Source organism: Berghia stephanieae, chromosome 1, assembly GCF_034508935.2.
Source record: "Berghia stephanieae isolate SIO BIC M18660-M18661 chromosome 1, UCSD_Bste_1.3, whole genome shotgun sequence".
Classification (NCBI taxonomy): domain Eukaryota; kingdom Metazoa; phylum Mollusca; class Gastropoda; order Nudibranchia; family Aeolidiidae; genus Berghia; species Berghia stephanieae.
In genome coordinates this window covers 60,604,237-60,625,514 of record NC_088360.1, presented here as the reverse complement: position 1 = coordinate 60,625,514, position 21,278 = coordinate 60,604,237, and the positions used below count along the sequence as shown (strand labels likewise).

The window sequence follows — 21,278 nt, the reverse complement described above, 5'->3', positions numbered from 1 at the left end:
TCCTGCATCTTCTGTACCAGTCATTCTGTCAAACTAACATCTTTTGTCGATGAGGGCTAATAATAATAATAATAATAATAATAATAATAATAATAATAATAATATAATAATAATAATAATAATAATAATAATAATAATATAATACGATTATTATATCCGTATCCTAACAAGCTCAAAGCGCTTAACAGCAACGGAAGGCAATCAATCATACAGTCACTCTAGTAGAAAAGGAATATAATTAATTTTACAGTGTTACATGTTTTTGAAAACGGTTTCAAGATGGTTTAAAAAGAATTCTGCATCAGAAACGCGTTTGATATATCTTGGAAGGGAGTACCGGATATACTCATGCTCACCGATTTTGCGAGTCATTTTTTTGGCTTCACAAGAAATTGATTATCAGACTTTGATCTCAGATTTCTGGCTGAGACGTATAATTTAAGCATTTCATAAATGTTTCCATGACAACCGGAATTCAGTGTTTTAAAAACAATAGTACAGATCTTGTAGTCTACACGTTTCTCTACGAGAAGCCAGTGGAGTTCTTTTAGCAAACCAGATGTAGACTGATTTCTTCTCTTGATGCATGATAGCATCGTTCTGGGCTACATTTCCTTTAGATTGTCTTTATTTATGGAAGAGAGGAGAGAGTTGCATGAATCTAGCTTAGACAGAACGAGAAAATTGACTAATAAGTCGAGATGTCCCTTGTAATGTGATGTCTGACACTCCGTATTCTTCTCATTTCCATACGCTTTGCCGGGCTGGAAAAGACAGATCTAAATCAATAAATACGCCCACGTTTCTAACAACTTTAGTAATTTCAGTTACACTATGTCATAAAACAATTGATTCACAATTTACATTAAGAATTGTTGGTCTAGCGATAAAGATTATTTCAGTATACTATTGCTTAGTTTTGATCTGTTAAATTCCATCCAAGTTTCTAATTGAGCAAAGCAAGGTTGGAAACGTTCAATTAATAGATGTAAATGTCGTAGCCAGTTGACTTACAGCATCTTCAAAGAATTGGTAATGTAGGCTAAAATCAGAAATGATTGATCCAAGGGGTTTCATGTCCTTTGTAAAAAGAACTGGACCAAATACTGATCCCTGTGGCACACTAAATTTCAAAGGATGATCAGATGATTTGACATTGTCAACCACAACAATCTGTCAACAATTCGTTAAGTAAGATTCGAATCATTTCAGCGCCAAAAATACGTTCGAGACGGTTCAACAGAATGTTGTGATCAGTTGTCAAATGCAACTCAAAAGTCCAACATACATTGCATTTTCGCCTCATTTAGTCAGCATATGAACTCAAACTATTTACTCCACTTAACAGTGCCGTAATGATTTTTTTCTACAAGCTGATTGGAATGACTTGTATAAATCGTGCAATTTTGAATGTAAAGATAATTGGTAAAGAACTGCTTTTTCCATGAATTATTAAATAAAGGGAAGATTTGAAATAGTTTGTAGTTTTTTAAAACAAATGGAGACGACACCAGTCTACGGTGACTGATTTATTATTTCAGTTATTGATTGAATTATTGAATGCTCGCCAATGCAAGAATTCAAAAGCGATTTTGGGAGGGGGTATAGTTCACAAAACTTACTTGGGGCCTTCATAATTACTCTTAAAAAATTTTCTGAGACTGGCTGAAAAGGAATAAAAGTGTCACCATCAAAGGATTGTTTCTCTGAATAAAGCTCTTAACTGTCTAAGTCGTTTCGAATTGTGTCAATTTTCTGTGCAAAAAATAAAGTGAACATTTCAGGTAACTTGGAAACATTGCTCAAAGAAGGAGGGGATGATGGTGTTGATTTTCCTAGTATTTCATCACGTTGCGAACAGCTGTTTTAAAGACAGTATATTTTCAACCTATCATTATAACGGCGCTGCAAGTATATTTTTAACTTATCGTTATAACGGCTCTGCTAAACTGCTGTTATTGTCTATTTCCATTTGATAGTGGCTGATCTGAGACTTCCAGTAATCCTGTCGGCGTGTCTTCTTCCATAAAAGTTCAGATTTTCTGACGTATCTTTTAGCTTGATCAAAATCCTTCGTTTACTAAGGAGTGAAACGACGCTGACGAATTTCTCTGGCTTTTAAAGTGGTGTATTGTTTTGGTCCAGAGTGTTGCGGTTACACACGTTCCAATCGTCTACTGTGACATTGGCTGTACTGTTGTAAAGGTAGAAGAGATGACATTCCAAGTTCTTTCTAAATTAAGTTACGTCAACTTTTCTCAAATCCCAATTGTTGCTTTTTACCTCAAAGACTTTAATTTTTCATTGTTGATATTTGTCTCTATCAATTTGTAATCTGTATAAGTCACATCAGTAATGGTGGCGGTGTATGTAGAGTTCTCTATTGGAATCTTAAACAACAACCCAGTCGATGGTAATAGCCCTGTCATGAATTGGGGGTGACAAATGTTGTATTAATGAAGTTGATAAATCATGTTTTTTGAATGTTCTTGTGTTTTTAGTGTTCTAGTTAAAAGCAATGTTGAAATCACCAACAACAATCGCATTTCCTCGATGTGTGGACATGTTTGACAATAAATAATATCAGGTTGGTCTCAGTATGAAGTATTTGTGCTCCTAAGTCGATTTCCATCCCACGTGTTCCTTTTAATATCAATGCGATTTGACTTTTTCTTTTTGTTAAATACAAAATTTAACCATGTCTCGTTCAAAAATAAAAGATCGGGTTGATTTTCTTATAACATGTCGCGCAATTTATCTGTTTTATTCCGTACAGAGCGGATTTTCTTGAATAAAACCTTAAACACAGTTGACTTGCTATTCGGCGTATCTAGTTTCTGACTTTAGTAGTTCCAGTATTGAGAATTCTTGGCGAGATGAGTGTCATTTTAATCGCTCGATATTTGAAGGGAGAATTTTCTGGCCAAAATCTATAACATGTGTTTATATTCAGAGTACGGTAGATTATTGTTGTGGGCCAGTTAACCGTTTTACAGCTGAGTATGGTGAGAAAGTCAGATTAAGGTGCCCTCTCAAAGAATTCAACTTGCGCCGCCCATAACAGGATTCGAATCTTTGACCTGCAGGTTGCGAGCCAAGTATCATGTCGGTTAATATAACAGCCGATGATATGATATGGCAACCAACCATCTCTCTGTCATCGCTTCAAAAATAGCATTAATCTCGGCTTTAAGTAGGCGAGTTAAAAACACTTTTTCATCTAATTTAAGAATGTATTATGAGTGTTGTTATTATCGGCTCCTGAGTTTTTAAGATTGGCACAGATCCATTCTAGTGTCTGGAGCTATGATAATATTATCTTTCCCATTATATTTCAATGCTATTTCTTTATATCCATGTGTTTGTATTATCTGTTTTTCTCAAGCATTTATTTCATCTCTATGTTTACAAACTATCGTCTCACCTAATTCTCACTTCCACCTCTTCCACTGTGATAAAAATAAATAATGATTCACAGTTGTATTTTACTGGCTCTCACTACAATCAATGCGCTTTAAAATACTTTATTTATTCCCCAGCAGGCCACGTCGACGTGTTTATAGTTTATTTATGCAATACAAGCTGCGCATGAAGCATCAAATTTGAACTAGTAACCAACCATCATCTATTTTTGCCTATTGCCAAATAGACATTCACAACCGGGTCAATTGTTATGATATGACTCCAGAGGCTCTTATGATCTCACGTATTTCTTTCTTAGCTTTTCCAAAATCTCATCCACATTGCTCATTTGCACCAGCACAACTTCACACCTTTTCAAGTGGATGTCAAATAACTCTTTATTCTTAATGTATCCTCTGGGTTCTTGATCTCTATCTCAAACTACAGTAAAACTACAGATAAGACATAATATTATGTTATTTGTAAAATATTGAACAACACCTGGCGAAGACTTAAGCTATAGTATAGATAGGTATACGATATGAACACCGCGATAGTACAATAGTTAATGGATCTGTTTCTGACTGTGAACTCAGCTTGATAAGTTGAGAGTTGGGCAATTCTTTCTTAGCCACCAATTTATTCACCAGACTTATGGTCTGGCGATGATGGTAGAAAAACAAAGAACTGGTCACAATATCGTCGGTATTTTTTGTTGATCCAGGGCAGAGTTACTAAAATGAGAACAATCATCATCTGTTTCATACGATTAAGTTCTTTACTATAGCTTGGAATACAAAATCATGAATAATAATGACCTGTTGACAAAAGGGAAACTAAAAAATGCCGATGCTATGAGTCTTGATAAGTTAAAATGAAGCATCTATTCCATAGTATTCCTGTTAGTTACTTTTTCGAGATCCAAACAGCAATATTTGTATTTTACCTGAGACACAACTTAAAACATACTTCCATGTCATTAACACAAAAATCTCATATCTATATGTGTCATTATGTTTGAATGAGTGTGTGTGTTTTGTACTTGCGTAAATGTGTGTGTTTGTCATGATTACTTTGTGATCATTAAAAGCAAACTTGCAATATTTCAAGTATCATCAGATAGACCTTTATTTCGAACAATTAACTATTAATCTAGAATAACAACAATAAAAAACCTGTGTAACATCAATATAAACAACTACGACTTTATTAACAATAACTGAAAACTAGAAATTCACCAGGCATCATTAAATTGTCTCTAGCACTCGATGTTTTAAAGGTTTTATCCATCTCAGTCCGACCGCAGACGGACAATATTGTAATAGAAATTGCTTACTTTTTTATTGTGTGTTTAAAGGAGATTTGAGTTAAACACTATGAAACCATTTCCATACAATTTCAATTTGAAGCGTCGGGGAAGAAATCTCATGACTACACTTAGTGAAAAGAGAGATGTTTCAGTGCTTTAATAATATTCTCATGTGTTTACTCTCAGCAAAAGAGAATCGTATGATTCGGGTTTCTAGTGGACGTAATGAGATAATCCAAATGTTGTATTCAATAAGAATGGCAGTATGGTTTGTTTACTGCCCTGCCGACGTACGGTGACAATAAACTTGTTCTCATCTGAGTCAGACATATTTACTTCGTATGTTGATAGATGAAGATGACTCCCGGTATGTCAAACAGCCCTCATCTAAAGGTACCGATAACTAACAGAGTATTCTTGAACTCCTAAGTTTGAAATTTCAAACGAGATCCCGAAACAGCTGTTCGACCATGGAGGGACGCGGGGTAACAAATTCGAAATTTTAAACAAAGGAGTTCAAAAATCTTTTTATCAAACCCCTCCAATGACACGAATCGTGTCATTTCTCATCCAATTTTACCATTTCATAGCAACTGGCGAACTCAATTTAAAGTTTTAATGTTAGGAATTGTCATTGTGATAAAGTTATTACCCGCAAACTTCTATCACTAATAAACCCGAATGTCGTCCTACATATTTTTTACAGAGGATAACGGCGATGTCTCATTGTAGTTCGCTATCATTATACAGTAAAGCCGGGTTTTCCACAAAACCAAAGAGGTATAATAGTGTTGTATTGTGGCCAGCAACATTGAGTGCGCTGTAACCTGATAGCAAGCTGAGACGGATGATTCGGATAATTGATACCTCGATGTCTGCTTGTATGAAATCATTCAGGCATCCACGTCTGCTCGACGAATTATTTGTATTTTTTCTAGTCGTAAACTGAGACATCTCATGATCCACATCAAAACCGGATTTTGGAAAAACAAGATGCTTACAAACATTAATATAATATAACTGTGTTCTGGCAAATGGCAGTGGATAATCACAACAAAACCAGGCATGAGCAGAGTGAGAAAAGAGAGTATGCCCTTGTAAAGTAATCGTGTCACTTATATTATGGGTTTGAAGGGTTTTTATTTAAGACCGCGACTAGACATATTTCTGGTGACCTCAGAGCTTGGCAAGAAAGCCCGTTTAAAGCAAAGAAAAATAGAGATCTTCCTTTAAATTGTTCCAAACTGTTTTAATTTGATGCATCAGATTGATGCCCCCCCCCCCTCTCCCCGCTCTATTTCTATTAGATCAACATTGCAAACATCCTGACGAGGGTCTCCAATAGATAGAATCGTTCCCGGCAATGATATCAAATGAAAACCTGGAATTTTAAATAGAATTGAAGGTTACTCCACCGAATTAAATGCCGCTCCCCGTGGGTTTTGTAACTTCATCTTGAGAGCTTTTCTCTGTATTTAACGTGACTAGAATACATTACTCTTTTATTGATCATTACGTTTTCCAAAAAAATCGAAAACATACACGTGAGGCATTTTATCACATTTATTTGGAAATTGATATGTATTCGTCTACCATGCATTGAGTTTGTGAGAACGTTAAAGATACCTTAGAATTCCATCATGACATGATAATTAAAGTGACTGCCGTGAAATTCACTCTCGTTATTTAAACTTAAATTGCGAATTGTAGAAGATTGCTTAATCAAAGATCATTTTGCTTAAAGCAAATACATCCAGAGTCTAAAATTGCGGAATAGAGACAATTGAGATAAGCAGTTAGGATAAAACTAGTAAAACTGCCTTTTGCTCTCTCTCTCTATAGGACTTCAGTCAGTTAAGGGGCGGTTTGTGTCTAATTATTAGGAAAATCCTTCGAAAAATTGATTTTGAGATTTTTGTTGAAATTGATATTTTATTACCTTAGAAATAATATAATTGAAGTCCAAATTCTTAAAGTACACTATAAAGGCACGAAAAACACAGTCGAAAATGGTACAAATAGTAAGAAAAGTGTGAAAAACGGGAAGCTATTTTGCTATTTTCTCAAAATGTCATATTTCTAAGGGTATGGGATACTGTGTCAAACGTTTCTCAGAATCTATTCAATGAAATTGTCTGAAAATTTCCACAATTATCACAGAGATAATGTATTGTCTCACCATAGAGAGATTTTTTTGATAAGATATGTGAATTTTGAATTATAATCCTAATTCTGAATTTTTAACATCAATTTTGTCATAGGATTTTGATTCTCAACTTTGTAATGCTCTAATAAAAATTCAATAAGCTAAAGCCGTAAAATCTCTCTATGGTGACACACTATAGTACAATGTTGACAAGAGGGAAGAATATGGAGGTCATTCCTTCATTAGTTTTTGTGGAACGTTTGCCACAAGATTGTTATATTTTTTGATGTCAGACCCCCAAATTAGGTCGCAAAATGAATATCAACACAGATAATTAAAATTTTTCACCATAAATGTTGTTTTTTAACATATAATGACGATACAGAATGATTAAAACCGCCCAATATTGGTAATTAATTTTTTTTAGAAAAGACCCAAACCGCCCCTTAAACTAGAGCATTTCTATAGAGCAATATCCACTTAACGTGCTAAAAGCGCTTTTCAAGGGGACCCTGACCAAGAGAAAAAGTAACATATAGAAGGAGACATGACGACTGTTAGGCGATATTACATTTTTTGGTTGTTAAAGTCCAGGTACTTATTTTACACCTGAGACCGATGAGAGAATGTGAATAAAAGGCCTTTTCCAATGACTCAACTATGCGCCGAGCGAGGCTCGAAACCAGGACTTTCGGATCCGAAAGCGAGTGTCATATCACAAGACCACATAGCCGCAGTTACAGAAACAAGAAACATGAAATAACCACTTCTCTTCTCGACGTCACAGGTTTGACATTTTTATATTGGACAAAGATGATTAAGCAATATAGAACAAAATACCAAACACAGAACGTTTTGGACTCAGAACCCTTCCTCGGCCAAAAACAAAAACTAAAAGAACATGAATACATCACTTAAAATTCAGACAGATGACAGAGAAATAATTGACATGTCTTGTTGAAAGGAATCGGATCTTCACATTTCGTGTCGCTTTGCCAAGAGGAGGGCCATTTTAATCGATCAAAATTTGAAGTACAAGTTTTCTGGCCAAAAATGTAAATATGTTTTTATCAGAGTCTGGCAATATAGATGTACAAAATGTAAACAAAAGGAGAGAAAGTAAGGAGTAAACTTCAAACTACCAAAAGGTATAAAAGAAATTATAATTATCAAAATGGGGATAGAGTTGGACGTAGGAAAAGAGGGAATACAAATTACCATTTGTCTCTCATTTCCTGAGAAGAGTCACAGGTTAAATATCTGATTTCTGCACATATGGGCCGTGTTCTCTTTTTTTATTTTAATTCTCTTTTTATCACAATTGCTTGTTTAATTTGAGATCAACGTTTATTTCTGAACGCATGATTCAAATTACAAATTTAGTCTTAAATCGGTAGTCACACTACGTTTATTTCAAATAAAGAATGTACCTATCCAATCATTTTTTTTATTCATCTATTTACTGACTCGCCCATAATTGCTTCAGTTTGATGGATCTAAAATAAATCAGCAAAGAGTACTGATACTACTAACATTTTTTAGAGTCACAATGAGTGAGGAACAAAGGGCATCACCACATCATTATTTTGTTATACCGCATAAGAATGTTTGTGTAACATTAGTATTCAAGCTTGATCACGCGTGCATGGAGCTACATTATAATAAAATGGCTGCGAAGTCTCTATGGACGCTTGCCATGAATGTTTGCGTCACTTCGAGTTTGTCAGTCTGTTTCTATTATCCAGTTAGGAATCTTAGCTTCAGAATGTCATCATGTGTGTTAAGGTGCTGAGGCAGTTGGATGTTTTCTTGTGTTGTTGAAATTAGTTCTTCGGTTGTTGTTTCTAAATGTATTTGATAATTTTTGAGATCTTGATTCAATGTTGTTGGAAGTGAAGTTGGTGTACGCCCTCTGTATTTGACTCCTTGTTTGATTACTTCATGGAGCTAAAACAGATTAAATAAAACCCGCTAAGACATTACATAGAGCCCGCAAGGGAATTGAAAAAAGGCCAAACAGAATTGACTTGGACACAGACTTCAGATAGATTTGATACAACTGGACATTGGTAAAGGCATTGCAAGGACATCATTATTTTGTGGAGATCTCTTGTTTGCGGCATATAGAATGAATGAAGTTGACGTCAGGTAGACCATCAATTAGCTGATTATTTCTCAACACATTCTCTCAATCAGAGTATAAATGTTAATAGTCACACATATATTTGCGTGTTGGTACAATCTATCTAGCGGGCCGAATCCGTGAGTATCTCTTTACTTACAAATGATCAATACTCATGTAAGGTTGAAAATGACATGATATAGAGATAATACCATATCACTATCTCTTCACTCACACCAAAGCAAATAGCATGTCCTTGTGTACAGCTTCTTATATTGTGCTAGTGGTTAAAAGAACGTTTGCTTTGAATTTAATCCTTTGTTCATTTTTAAAACAATTATAATGAAGTTATTATAGACTTAAGAAGTACCAAGATGTCTTTGGTAGAGTAGTAGGCCTACTTAAGAAGTGTCTATTGTTGCCTTAATCAGAAGACTGATAACGATTTTAAAAAAAGGAACACTGTATTCAAAATCAATTTACACACATTAATACTTAAAAATTTGACTTAAAATTTGCATTATCTCACCATCGAACGGAAAATGTTGTTATTCTTGTAAGATGTTTTTCTTAACTTGATATTCAAAGAATCTGCGAGAGAAATGCCACTGTATAACATATCTATTTCTGATTTCCAATTTAAAGTTAGGAAATCTGCTAAACATAGCTTATTATGGTCTAGCTTTTTTCAATTCAAATCATTTTTGTGCCAACGTCAGTGAACTCTGGGAGCGACGAAGACGATTAGCCAGATATCTACAAGATATGAAGTGAGTAGAAAAGTGCCAGAAGACAATAGAGAATAAAAAATGTTTTCGCGGCGGTGGTGGGGTTTGAACCTGCGACCTTATTGGTACGACAACTCCGCCTGGCAGGTGAGAGCGTGGCTCTACCGTGTGAGCTATCCACGAACACATAAAATATTCGTTTCAAACCCAAAGTCATTTCTAGATCCCTCTCTCACCCACTTCTTGAGATCGCCGATTCGTTCACCACCATCGCGAAGTAATTTTGACCAGCAGTTAAGCTTAATAGCCAATATTCTCATCACAAACATATAACATAGAAACGATTGAGACATTGAGTATGCTCCGGTGTACGGGGTGAATTTTTAATTCAGAAAAGTGAGTGGAGCAGGCACTTATGTTGGTAACAACAAGATATGAAGTGAGTAGAAAAGTGCCAGAAGACAATAGAGAATAAAAAAATTTTTCGCGGCGGTGGTGGGGTTTGAACCTGCGACCTTATTGGTACGACAACTCCGCCTGGCAGGTGAGAGCGTGGCTCTACCGTGTGAGCTATCCACGAACACATAAAATATTCGTTTCAAACCCAAAGTCATTTCTAGATCCCTCTCTCAACCACTTCTTGAGATCGCCGATTCGTTCACCACCATCGCGAAGTAATTTTGACCAGCAGTTAAGCTTAATAGCCAATATTCTCATCACAAACATATAACATAGAAACGATTGAGACATGGAGTATGCTCCGGTGTATGGGGTGAATTTTTAATTCAGAAAAGTGAGTGGAGCAGGCACTTATGTTGGTAACAACAAGATATGAAGTGAGTAGAAAAGTGCCAGAAGACAATAGAGAATAAAAAATTTTTTCGCGGCGGTGGTGGGGTTTGAACCTGCGACCTTATTGGTACGACAACTCCGCCTGGCAGGTGAGAGCGTGGCTCTACCGTGTGAGCTATCCACGAACACATAAAATATTCGTTTCAAACCCAAAGTCATTTCTAGATCCCTCTCTCACCCACTTCTTGAGATCGCCGATTCGTTCACCACCATCGCAAAGTTTTATTCTCTATTGTCTTCTGGCACTTTTCTACTCACTTCATATCCTGTTGTTACCAACATAAGTGCCTGCTCCACTCACTTTTCTGAATTAAAAATTCACCCCATACACCGGAGCATACTCCATGTCTCAATCGTTTCTATGTTATATGTTTGTGATGAGAATATTGGCTATTAAGCTTAACTGCTGGTCAAAATTACTTCGCGATGGTGGTGAACGAATCGGCGATCTCAAGAAGTGGGTGAGAGAGGGATCTAGAAATGACTTTGGGTTTGAAACGAATATTTTATGTGTTTGTGGATAGCTCACACGGTAGAGCCACGCTCTCACCTGCCAGGCGGAGTTGTCGTACCAATAAGGTCGCAGGTTCAAACCTCACCACCGCCGCGAAAAAAATTTTTATTCTCTATTGTCTTCTGGCACTTTTCTACTCACTTCATATCTTGTTGTAGCCAGATATCTGAGACATAACCATAGTTATTATGTGTTCAGGGTCAGAATGATTAAAGCGTTTTAAAATGACCCAAGACAAACAAGTTAATATATCCAGCAACTTACAATCTTTTCCCTTTAAGTACTCGTAACAGTCCAGTGTTAGATTCGATTTGTTATAGGGAAAAATTTGCTATATTATGTAGCCAAAATGCGAACTATTTGACAATCCAATACATTCAATATTTGTACCGTTGGCATGTAGTGACTGATAAATCTAATTTAGTATATCATGAATTATTTCTATTATCATTGAGATGACTATTTCATTGTGTGATTGGGCAAATGATGAACACAATATGACAATATCTTGTAAACAACAAATTCAATTGCATATTTCAATGAAATGGGATGTGTTGCCATAGACAAGAGTAGATTAGAGAAAAGATTGGAATCAATATCATTTCTTGAAGTGGTTTTACTATTGTTTTTATGGATAACTCATGAAATATGCACTGAAAGCGTGCACGGATATTGGCAGCGTTATTGGCAACGGTACCATCTGGTGGCCACTGAGACAATTCATGCTACCGTTCTCTAACAAAACACATTTATTCACTTTGACCAGCAAACTAACTTCAATAAAGCCTCAAACAGGAGATTATTTTGGGGTCTAAAGTTTCAGCGTTCAAGCTTTTTGACAATTTGGGAAAATGGTCACATTTGTTAATAAACAACCAGCAATTTTTAGACGTCTACATTCAAATTTCTTTCGTACATCACATAATTCGCAGACTTTTTTGTTAAACCCGTAAGAACTTCGTGTTTTGTGGTTCAGCTTGTTTTTCTGTGATGAATAACAATGCAAAATTGAATGTAAGCTTCAATTTAGTATACGAAAACAGATAAAAATGGACGTTTCGTGTTTCCCCTTTATCAACAAAACTGTTTTGTTGATAAAGGGGAAACCCGAAACCTCCATTTTATCTCTTTCGTATATTAAATTGAAGCTTACATTCAATTTCACATTGTTATTTATTTCTTCGAGCTTCGAGCAGCAACTTTTACATTACCCTTGTTTTTGATGTGCAAAATTATGCCTAGTCTAGTATTTACTTATTCCTTTTGAGTTAAAGTTTTTAAAAATCAATTTTTATGTCAATAAGTGTGAGGAAAATACAGAAAATGGCGAGTAAGCAGAGAGTTAATGTTTTTGATGAAAACGTACAAATGGTTGGTTTGTCAGAGTACCCAGCACGAACCAAGATCCGTGGAATGAACCGTCTTCGAAATTCTGGATGAATACTTATCATTTGAGGCAATGAGTAAGCTGTCGATGGCAATGCCAAAATAAAACAATGAATGAATTATGCCAGTAAGATTCACAAACTCATTCATTAGGCCGTATTGATGTAAATTCCCACTTCAAACAATACAAGTCCGTTTTTAAGTTCGATTTTTGCACTAGCACGTTCATTACTTATTGTAAAAGTCCTAATTTTGAGAGGGGTTTTTTGTTTTGTTTTGTTTTGTTTTTGTTTTTTTTTTTTTGTTGTGCTTTTTTTTTTTGTTTGTTTTATTTTGCAAGGTGAGAGTCACTTTAATCGATCGATATTTGAAGGACGAGTTTTCTGGACAAAATTTTAAAATTGTGTTTTTTTTTTTCAGAGTACGGCAGAATAAGAGGTCCAGCTAATCTATAAAGATTTTAAGTATACATTTTATGACCAACTTGAAAAAAATGCATTTTTGACAGTGAAATGTAATATGTTGAGGGGTGTAAATTGCAAAATGGAGTGGATCCCTTTTTCTTTGAAAAACTTCTTGTGTCAAACAAATTGTAGGGCGACCCTTTTTTTGTATGTCATGAGTTAATAGAAAGTAACAATACCAATAAGTCGTTGTTATATTTAAAGATATGAAGTCACTAAATGTTTACATTATTCCCACTAATTAATGGGCATGAAATGTTTGAGTTGACCAAACTTTACTTTAAATTAAGAGTAATGATAAAAAATGTAGATAGCTGTTTCTTCTGATGATTTACACAGACCATAAAATCAGATAATTTCGTGAACTGTCAATTTTATAGCCACAATATATCTCGTATTCATTCTCTTTCCTTTGATCGAATCTTTATAAAAAATCTGAGTTTGCCGTGTTCTGTCCCGTCAAGAAATGAAAATAGAAATGAAAAATAAAGAAAAATCAAATTCAAAATTCAAATTGAGCTTGGATTGCAATGCAATTGGCACGGAGATTGACGGATGGCATTCAATTTGAGTGGCTTATTCTTAAAGAATTTTGGATCGTGTCTATCTCTTTCTAAAGCCACACGAACAACCAAACTCTCTTATAAACTCATCCCAGAAAGCGCCAATGAATCCACATTAATTTTCCCGTGACAACTCGCAGTGTGCAGCCGATCGTTTTATGTTAATAGTGTCGTGGGAGATGAATTGAAAATGGCAGATAACTCGATTGGCAAATAGGATCCATTAACCAACCAGCTTCAATAATAGATGTATACAACAAGGAGATGATCAACTACTGTCTTTTCCCTGCATAACCTGTAGTATCATATATTTCTCTTTTAGTCCAGATAGCTATGGTCGAAAGTTATGACAAGGCTATAAATTGGTTCTTTTCTCTTTTACAATAGCCCCATAATGTATTATTACGTAAAATGCAGCATTTAATAGAAAACAATGCATGCTGTTTTTTATAAATATTGCCTCAATCCAACTTCCATAAAAGCCAGATGAACTCTAATCTACACCGAATTACCGCATTTATATATTTTGATCAATTCATTTTCAATAATGTCGAACCTGAAACTGTATTTTTTTAATGTTCTCAGAATGATGGAGGCCATTTGTTTCTTTAACTCACTTCACAAATTCAACATGAATTTGCCATCAGCAAGATTAAATAGTAGTTTAAAATCCTTGTGCGAACCTTCATGAAGACTCAGGTTTTTAGAACTTCTAACAAGTTGAGGGTCAATGTAAAATAACGAAACTTCAAGCTTTAAAATATTCTGCGCCGAATAAAAGTTGGTGTTCTGTCATTGTACATCAGAGATGTTATCGTCTAAACATTCCCGGGGGGGGGGGGTGGAAACAATCGACATGAAAGTAATTTTTAAAATAATTTCGATAAGACATTAATTGAGCAAACTTGGGCGATGAAATATTCAAGATGAAAACCCAAGTACATGAGGTGGGCTAGGAACTAAGATCCTTGAGTTGAAATGTAATTCCTTGTGTAATCGGCCACTTCTATTTCTCTTATTTATATCTTTTAAAAAACATTTCCATTTATTCAACCTATATGTTTTCATAGACCTGTCTCTTATTCAGATTTATGCAGTGTAAACCGTATTGTAGCACCGGCATGCCATTCCTTATATAAAATGATAGTTTACCATACTACTTTCAGTAAAATCTAACAGATCCAGCTATTCAATTACTAGTGGATGGATTCTATCACAGTGTTAAAACTAATCCCTTGGTTTGTGAGAAGATTGCTCTACCCAATGACCCTCCCTCTCACCTTCCCTTTCACCCAGATCTTGCAGACCATTTTCAGTGTTTTTCCCAAAACTTAACACCCATCAAAGACAAAAAATATTATTTTCCCACTGGAATACCAAAGGAATATGTTCTTGCTATACGCATGTTTTCAGCAAATTGAGCTGGACAACACAGTTAAATTCAAATAACTATAACAAAAAAATATCTTTCAATTTTGTGATGTACAAAAGAACTCAGAATGATGAAAAAATTGGCTGTATCGTAACTAATGTGACGAGTTTCCTGTAGTTGGTGAGGAAAACATTAATAGATAAATTTCGCCAAGGACAGAATGGGAAAATGGCGTGAGAAGAAATACTATATTATGATATGAACTGTGTGCGCCATACTGTCGAACCCTGGAAAAATCAAAGTGATGCTAAGCTGCTAGAATCTGTACTGGAAAAAAGTAATAAACAAAAATGAATATAACAGGTACAAAAAAGAACAAACTATAAAACACGGAACGTTTCGGGCTCAAAACCCTTCCCCAGCCAACAACAACAAAAAAAACAATGAAAACATAAATACAATACAAACAAAAACAGATTGACGGCATATAAATATTCGGCACGTCCTTTCTGTATAAAAATATTGGAATGTAAACAGAAAAAAGTGTTCATTTGGTCAGTAAGGAGTGCCAATTGAGCACATACATTTGACACCTATATCTAATCTGCTCGTCTTTTTATGTACATTTTATACGTTGTTAAAGATTCCGCTCAATTGGGCACATCTAATAATAATGGTCATTTAGTTAATCACAAAAAAATCGCATTTTTTTAATCATAGCTTGAAAAATCTTACTTTAAAAATTGCCAAATTAAAACTGCATTCAGTTGGTCAAACATGAGACTTCTTTAGACATGAAATGGACTTGGAATTCGATATTTGAAATATTTTTTTTATAACAGAATGAAAAAAACATTCGTTTTCTTAGCACGCAACAGCATGATGAAAAAGATGTTATGATAACATTAAATAATAACAATGATGATGGTGATGATAATGATGATGATGATGATGATGATGATGATGATGATGATGATCATTATTGTTATTATTATTATTATTATTATTATTATTATTATTATTATTATTATTATATTATTTTATTATTATTATTATTATTATCATTATTGTTGTTGATTGTTGTTTTTGTTATTATTTTTGTTATTATTATTATTATTTATTATTATTATTATTATTTATTATTATTATTATTATTATTATTATTATTATTATATATTATTATTATTATTATTATTATTATATTATTATTATTATTTATATCATTATCATCATTAATTATTATTATTATTATTATTATTATTATTATTATTATTATTATTATTATTATTATTATTATTATTATTATTATTATTAATATTACTCAATAATATAACATAAACAATACATCATATACATCAACAGTTTGATACTTTTAACAACAAATTCAATCTTTCGCCTTTAAACCATCACGACATAATACCATTTGACGGCCGTGGTCACAAATGTGAGTGTACCAACCTTAGACAAATTGTGAATCCCCGTCACTGTATTATGTCGGAATGAATAGGGCCCAGAAAAGTGGCATAGAATTACAGGAAATCTGAACGTGTAGGTTCTTTTTATGTGGTAAATTTTTAATTCAGAAAGGTGATTGGAGCAGGCACCCCAAATACCGGAGCATACTCAATGTCTCAATTGTTTCTATGTTATATTATTATGTTTGTGTTGAGAATATTGGCTATTAAGCTTAATTACTGGCCAACTAACTTCGCGGAGGTTGTGTGTGTTGGACCCGCGATCTCAAGTAGTCGGTGAGAGAGAGCTCTTAATAATGACTAGGGTTAGAGACGATCTTTTTTTGGGATCGTGGATAGTTCATACGGTAAAGTCACTTCTCACCAGCCAGTCGGAGTTGTCGTACCAGTAAGGTCGCGGGTTCAAACCCCCATCACCGCCGCGAAACATTTTTTTAAAAAAATCTTTATTGTCTTCTGCCACTTTCCTACTCACTTCATCTCTTGTTTTTACGTGATTAGATAGTGTATTAATTCTCCATCATAAAAAATACGCCCTTTCTCAGCCGCACCATTAGATCCTGTCGCATAGGCATTCCACGAAAGAATATAGATAATTCATCAAACAAGATTCCCGAGGCCAACAAGAATCACCCATGTTGTCCAAATTGAGCAAATTGAGGATTGATAATCTTGCCCAAAACACAACAAACGAAAGTGCCAGATGCGGGGCTCGAACCCGAGACCTTCCGAATAACAGTGCAAGGCCTCAGCCACTCGCCCCCCCCCCCCCTCCCCCCATCCCCTTTCATAACGAGTAGAGATTGACCGTAAGTTTCATAATTGTGGTTTTTAATGCAATATTCAGCGCCCATTACATCAGGACATAATACCGTTTGAGTCAATGGGTTACAATTGAGCAAGTTCCCTCCCGAAAAGAGATGAAGACATTAAACGATACATGATATAGGAGGATCAAGAATGAAGACATTAAACGATACATGATATAGGAGGATCAAGAATGCGGCTGGAGCTATATCAGAGAAAGTTGAGAATTCGAGGAAAGGGGACGTGGATTTTTGGGTCACACAAAGGGCGGACAGTGGAGCATGAATATACTGAGAAACGTCATTTTGTTGCCAACCTTCAGAAGGTAGTTATTAATAGTTCGTTAAGAACATCTCAGCAGCGCATCCCAAATAATCGCATCGGACCGGGCATCGATATAAACAGTTCAGCCATCCTTGGCGAATAGAGCAGTAAAGTTAGGTGCCCCAAACGTAAACAATAACAAGTTGCTAGTGATTTCCGTTAGGGACCGGAATAATTTACGCACAATATAGGTCTCCCAATTTTGTAGTTTGTGTTGTAGGCAATACACTTTCAGTATTGAAAATATGTTTACATAAAATCTAACAGTTGCAGAAATAATAATATAAGGCTAAATTATTATGAAAATCAGGCTCCGAATAATTCTCGTTTTGTTCACACCAGCGCAATAATTTGCTCTGGTCTAAAAATAGATAGACTGTAACTTTTGATAAATTTTAGAAAATTTTACCTTTTGTTCCATAAAATATCCATATCTAGACATTATTTGATGCATGATCGAGTATTTATGAATATGTGTTTCTTTTGCCACCTAACAGCCAAATTTTAAAGGTTATTTTTTTCTATTATTTACATTGGAACGTGAGCTGTCAAGACAGGAACATGTGGTTTGCCACATGCTTCTCGACCTTTGTTTACGTTTGGGGCAGCTAACTTTACTGCTCAATATGCACAAAGACGGGTCGAGGGGGACGTCGATCAAGGTGATATCGATATGAATAATAGAATAGCGATAGATTTGCCAGAGGCGTACATGGGACTGTGAACCTTGACGAAAGACAAAAATGTGTTGGTTCTTACTTTATAAACAATGGTACGAACAATAACAAATATAACATCGTAAGGGGGGGGGGGGGGGGGGGAGAGAAAAAAAAAACAACAAAATACTAGATACTGAATACTTCTGGCTCATAAACAATTGTTCAACGGAAGAAAATATTTCGATCATTTGTCCAGACTTGAAATGTTACATGTTTAATTGTTTTAGTTGTTGGACTGGAGAAGGGTTTTGAACCCAAATGTACCAGGTTTATTAGTGTGTTCCGTTTTAAAGCTGTTCCATTTCATTTTACTCAATACCTTTAGTCCACATATTTCTAGCAAATGTGTATTCACATTCACATGACGTATATAGTGTTCATCAATTGTCCTGATTTAATCATTGACAATGATCCAAAAGCGGAACCAGTGGCACAGAAAGTGCATCGGGAATTGTTTTACTAAAGAGAAATAAGGTTATACGAATAATATATTCATCCCTCTATCTGATTTTATAATTTTATAATCATTCATTCATTCATCAATCGATTTTGTCGCTGCTGCCATTGGAGCTTGGATTTTACACCTAAACCTAACAATCTATTAATTTCTGATGTCTTTATTTATCTATTATAACATTAAACCATTATTTCACAACCCGAAATACGGGAATTGTTTGCTTTGCTCATTTTTGTATAGTTGCTATATCGCTTCACACTCCGGTTCGCTGCATAGACATAAATTATGAATTATGCATTACAATGAAGGAGAGGTCGGAGATCATAAATCGCCACAGATTACATCAGATCTGACTGAATAAATGAAACATATAGCTTAAGATTGTTTAATAAATGAACATCTACAGAAAACACTGTGTGGGTTCCTCATTGCCAAAGCGCTTCACAACTGCAGCTGCTTGAATATCTCGGATCAATCTAGATTATGAGAGAAAACAATCAGGACAGTCCAGCATGATATCAACAGGTGGCGGAGAAAACAAATTGTTGCTCTCCACCAGAATTTACTTAATCTGAAATCAATTTTGGCTTTGGGGTCTGATCTACGTTCACATTTTTGCAGGTCTGATAATCGTGCAATCATTTCTTTGTTTAACATTGTTGTCATAAACAATATTTTGCGTTGTTTTGACCATATTTACATTACAACAGTGGACCCATAAAATTTGGGTTCTCAGACCTGCAATTAAGTATATGTTGGATAAAATACATTTACCAGTATATATCTCTCAGCAGAATACCACGATACACGGGGTAAACGCTTTTTCATACTTGTACCAGAAATACCACAGATTGATTGATCAAAATGATCCCCAAGCTATCAAAATTTGTAAGGCTAAATGTTCTTGAATTCTCGTCTAAACTTTTTATAACAAAGGCTTTATTATGAAAAATCCTTTGTCATCGGTTCTGTCCCTTATTTGTGTCCAACCGAATGAATACCATTATAAGGACAACTTACATTTCAACATGTCTCAAGACTTGGTTGTTTCTACGAGGGTGAGTACAAAAGTAATAGGACCTTAAAACAAATTCAGACAATAACATGCTTCATACCTCAAACTAAAGCTTGGTATTAGCCGAGTAGATTGATATTTCTCAACATAGTCTCCGCCTCTCTTGATAGCAGCAGTAGACCTTTTTGTAAGAGCATGCATCCCGTCCTCGTAAAACTGAATTTGAGCCATTTTTCAATACTTTCATGGCTTCTTCATCATGTTTAAAACGATGTCCCCTCATTGTAGATCAAAAAGCTGAACGTCCGAAAGTGTCAAGTCTAGGTATAAGGAGGGTGAGACAGCGTTGTCCATCAAATTTATGCGATTTATGCGATTACCCGCCCCCCCCCCCCCTTTTTTCTTTTTTTTTTGTTTCGTTTTTCCTGGCACTTGGGTGTGGAAAGGCATGTTCATGACGAATCAGTATTCGTTCCACCTCCAAATCTGGTCTGACACAACGAATTCTTGCTTTCAGTTGCTTCAATATCTATTTGTACCGTTCAGAGCTGACAGTTGCTCCCTGTGGTAGAAAATCAATTAGGATTACACCTCTAATGTCCCTAATCACTGTTGGCATATCGTTCCCAGCTCATTTCTTAGTTTTGAAGTTTTGGTCTTTGAGGAAGAGGGATGTCGCCATTCCAATGATTGTCTCTTCGACACAGGTTCATATGATGAACCAAGGTTTCATATCCAGCTATTATTCTACTGAGAAAGCTGCCTTCTCTCCCACTTAGCCGGAGAAGCTTGGAACAACAAATCACTTTTTCCCGCTCTTGACCACCTGCCTGGGTACACATCGAGCACAGACCTTTGAGAATCCCAAGGATATGACGTGTTGATGAGCACTTCCATGACTGATTTCAAGGTCTCCTGCTATCTCATCAAGAGATCTTCTTCTGTCAGCTTTGATCAATGCTTCTGTCTTTATTGTATTCACTGAGTTGGCAGTGCTTGGACAGCGACCATCACGAGATTTATCAGATAAAGACAGGTGTCAACTTAGGTATTGAATTGCTTCTTATTTCTTCCAAAAGGTGAGATACACGTTCAAGCCACATAAAAACACTGCTTCTACAAAATGGATGGGTGTTATCAACTTTCCCATGGCGTTTAAGATTTTACTCGAGGTTTCTTCTTCGAAAACAAGAAATTCAATGACAGATAAAGATCTGAACAAGTGTTTGTAAAAAGTGCCAGACCATTCAATGAGATCTTTCTGTCGGTGACGGACATTCGTAGGAGCAGTCATTTTGCACTGCCATAACGTTGTCAGCTTTTGGTTAAAAGAGTATATCTATGTGTAAGTTTAATTGAGCTAGTCTACATGGCGTCCAATTAATTAGAAATGCACTCAGTAGGAGATTTGTCCCATTACTTTTGAGACAACGAAATTTATAAATTACACCAATTCATGAGCACAAACCGTAATACTTAGATGACACTGTAGTGTATTTCCGTCCTTTTAATAATTATTGTGTCGACAAAAAAGGGGCTGACTTTGGCAGCAATAAATACATTCAGTCTCGAGTTTTAAAATAATTGACATTTCTATGGCTAAATTACAAAAAAGGCGTTTTG

At 35.3% G+C, this 21,278-nt stretch overlaps 1 protein-coding gene and 1 long non-coding RNA gene across 1 annotated transcript in view; one reads left to right on the top strand and one right to left on the bottom strand.

Moving 5' to 3' along the window:
- LOC144978783 (uncharacterized) overlaps positions 1–21,278 on the top strand; it is a 429,130-nt gene that overhangs the window by 306,500 nt on the left and 101,352 nt on the right.
- Positions 1–21,278, bottom strand: part of LOC144978767 (orexin/Hypocretin receptor type 1-like) — a gene marked incomplete in the record, with an annotated part of 367,308 nt that overhangs the window by 269,754 nt on the left and 76,276 nt on the right.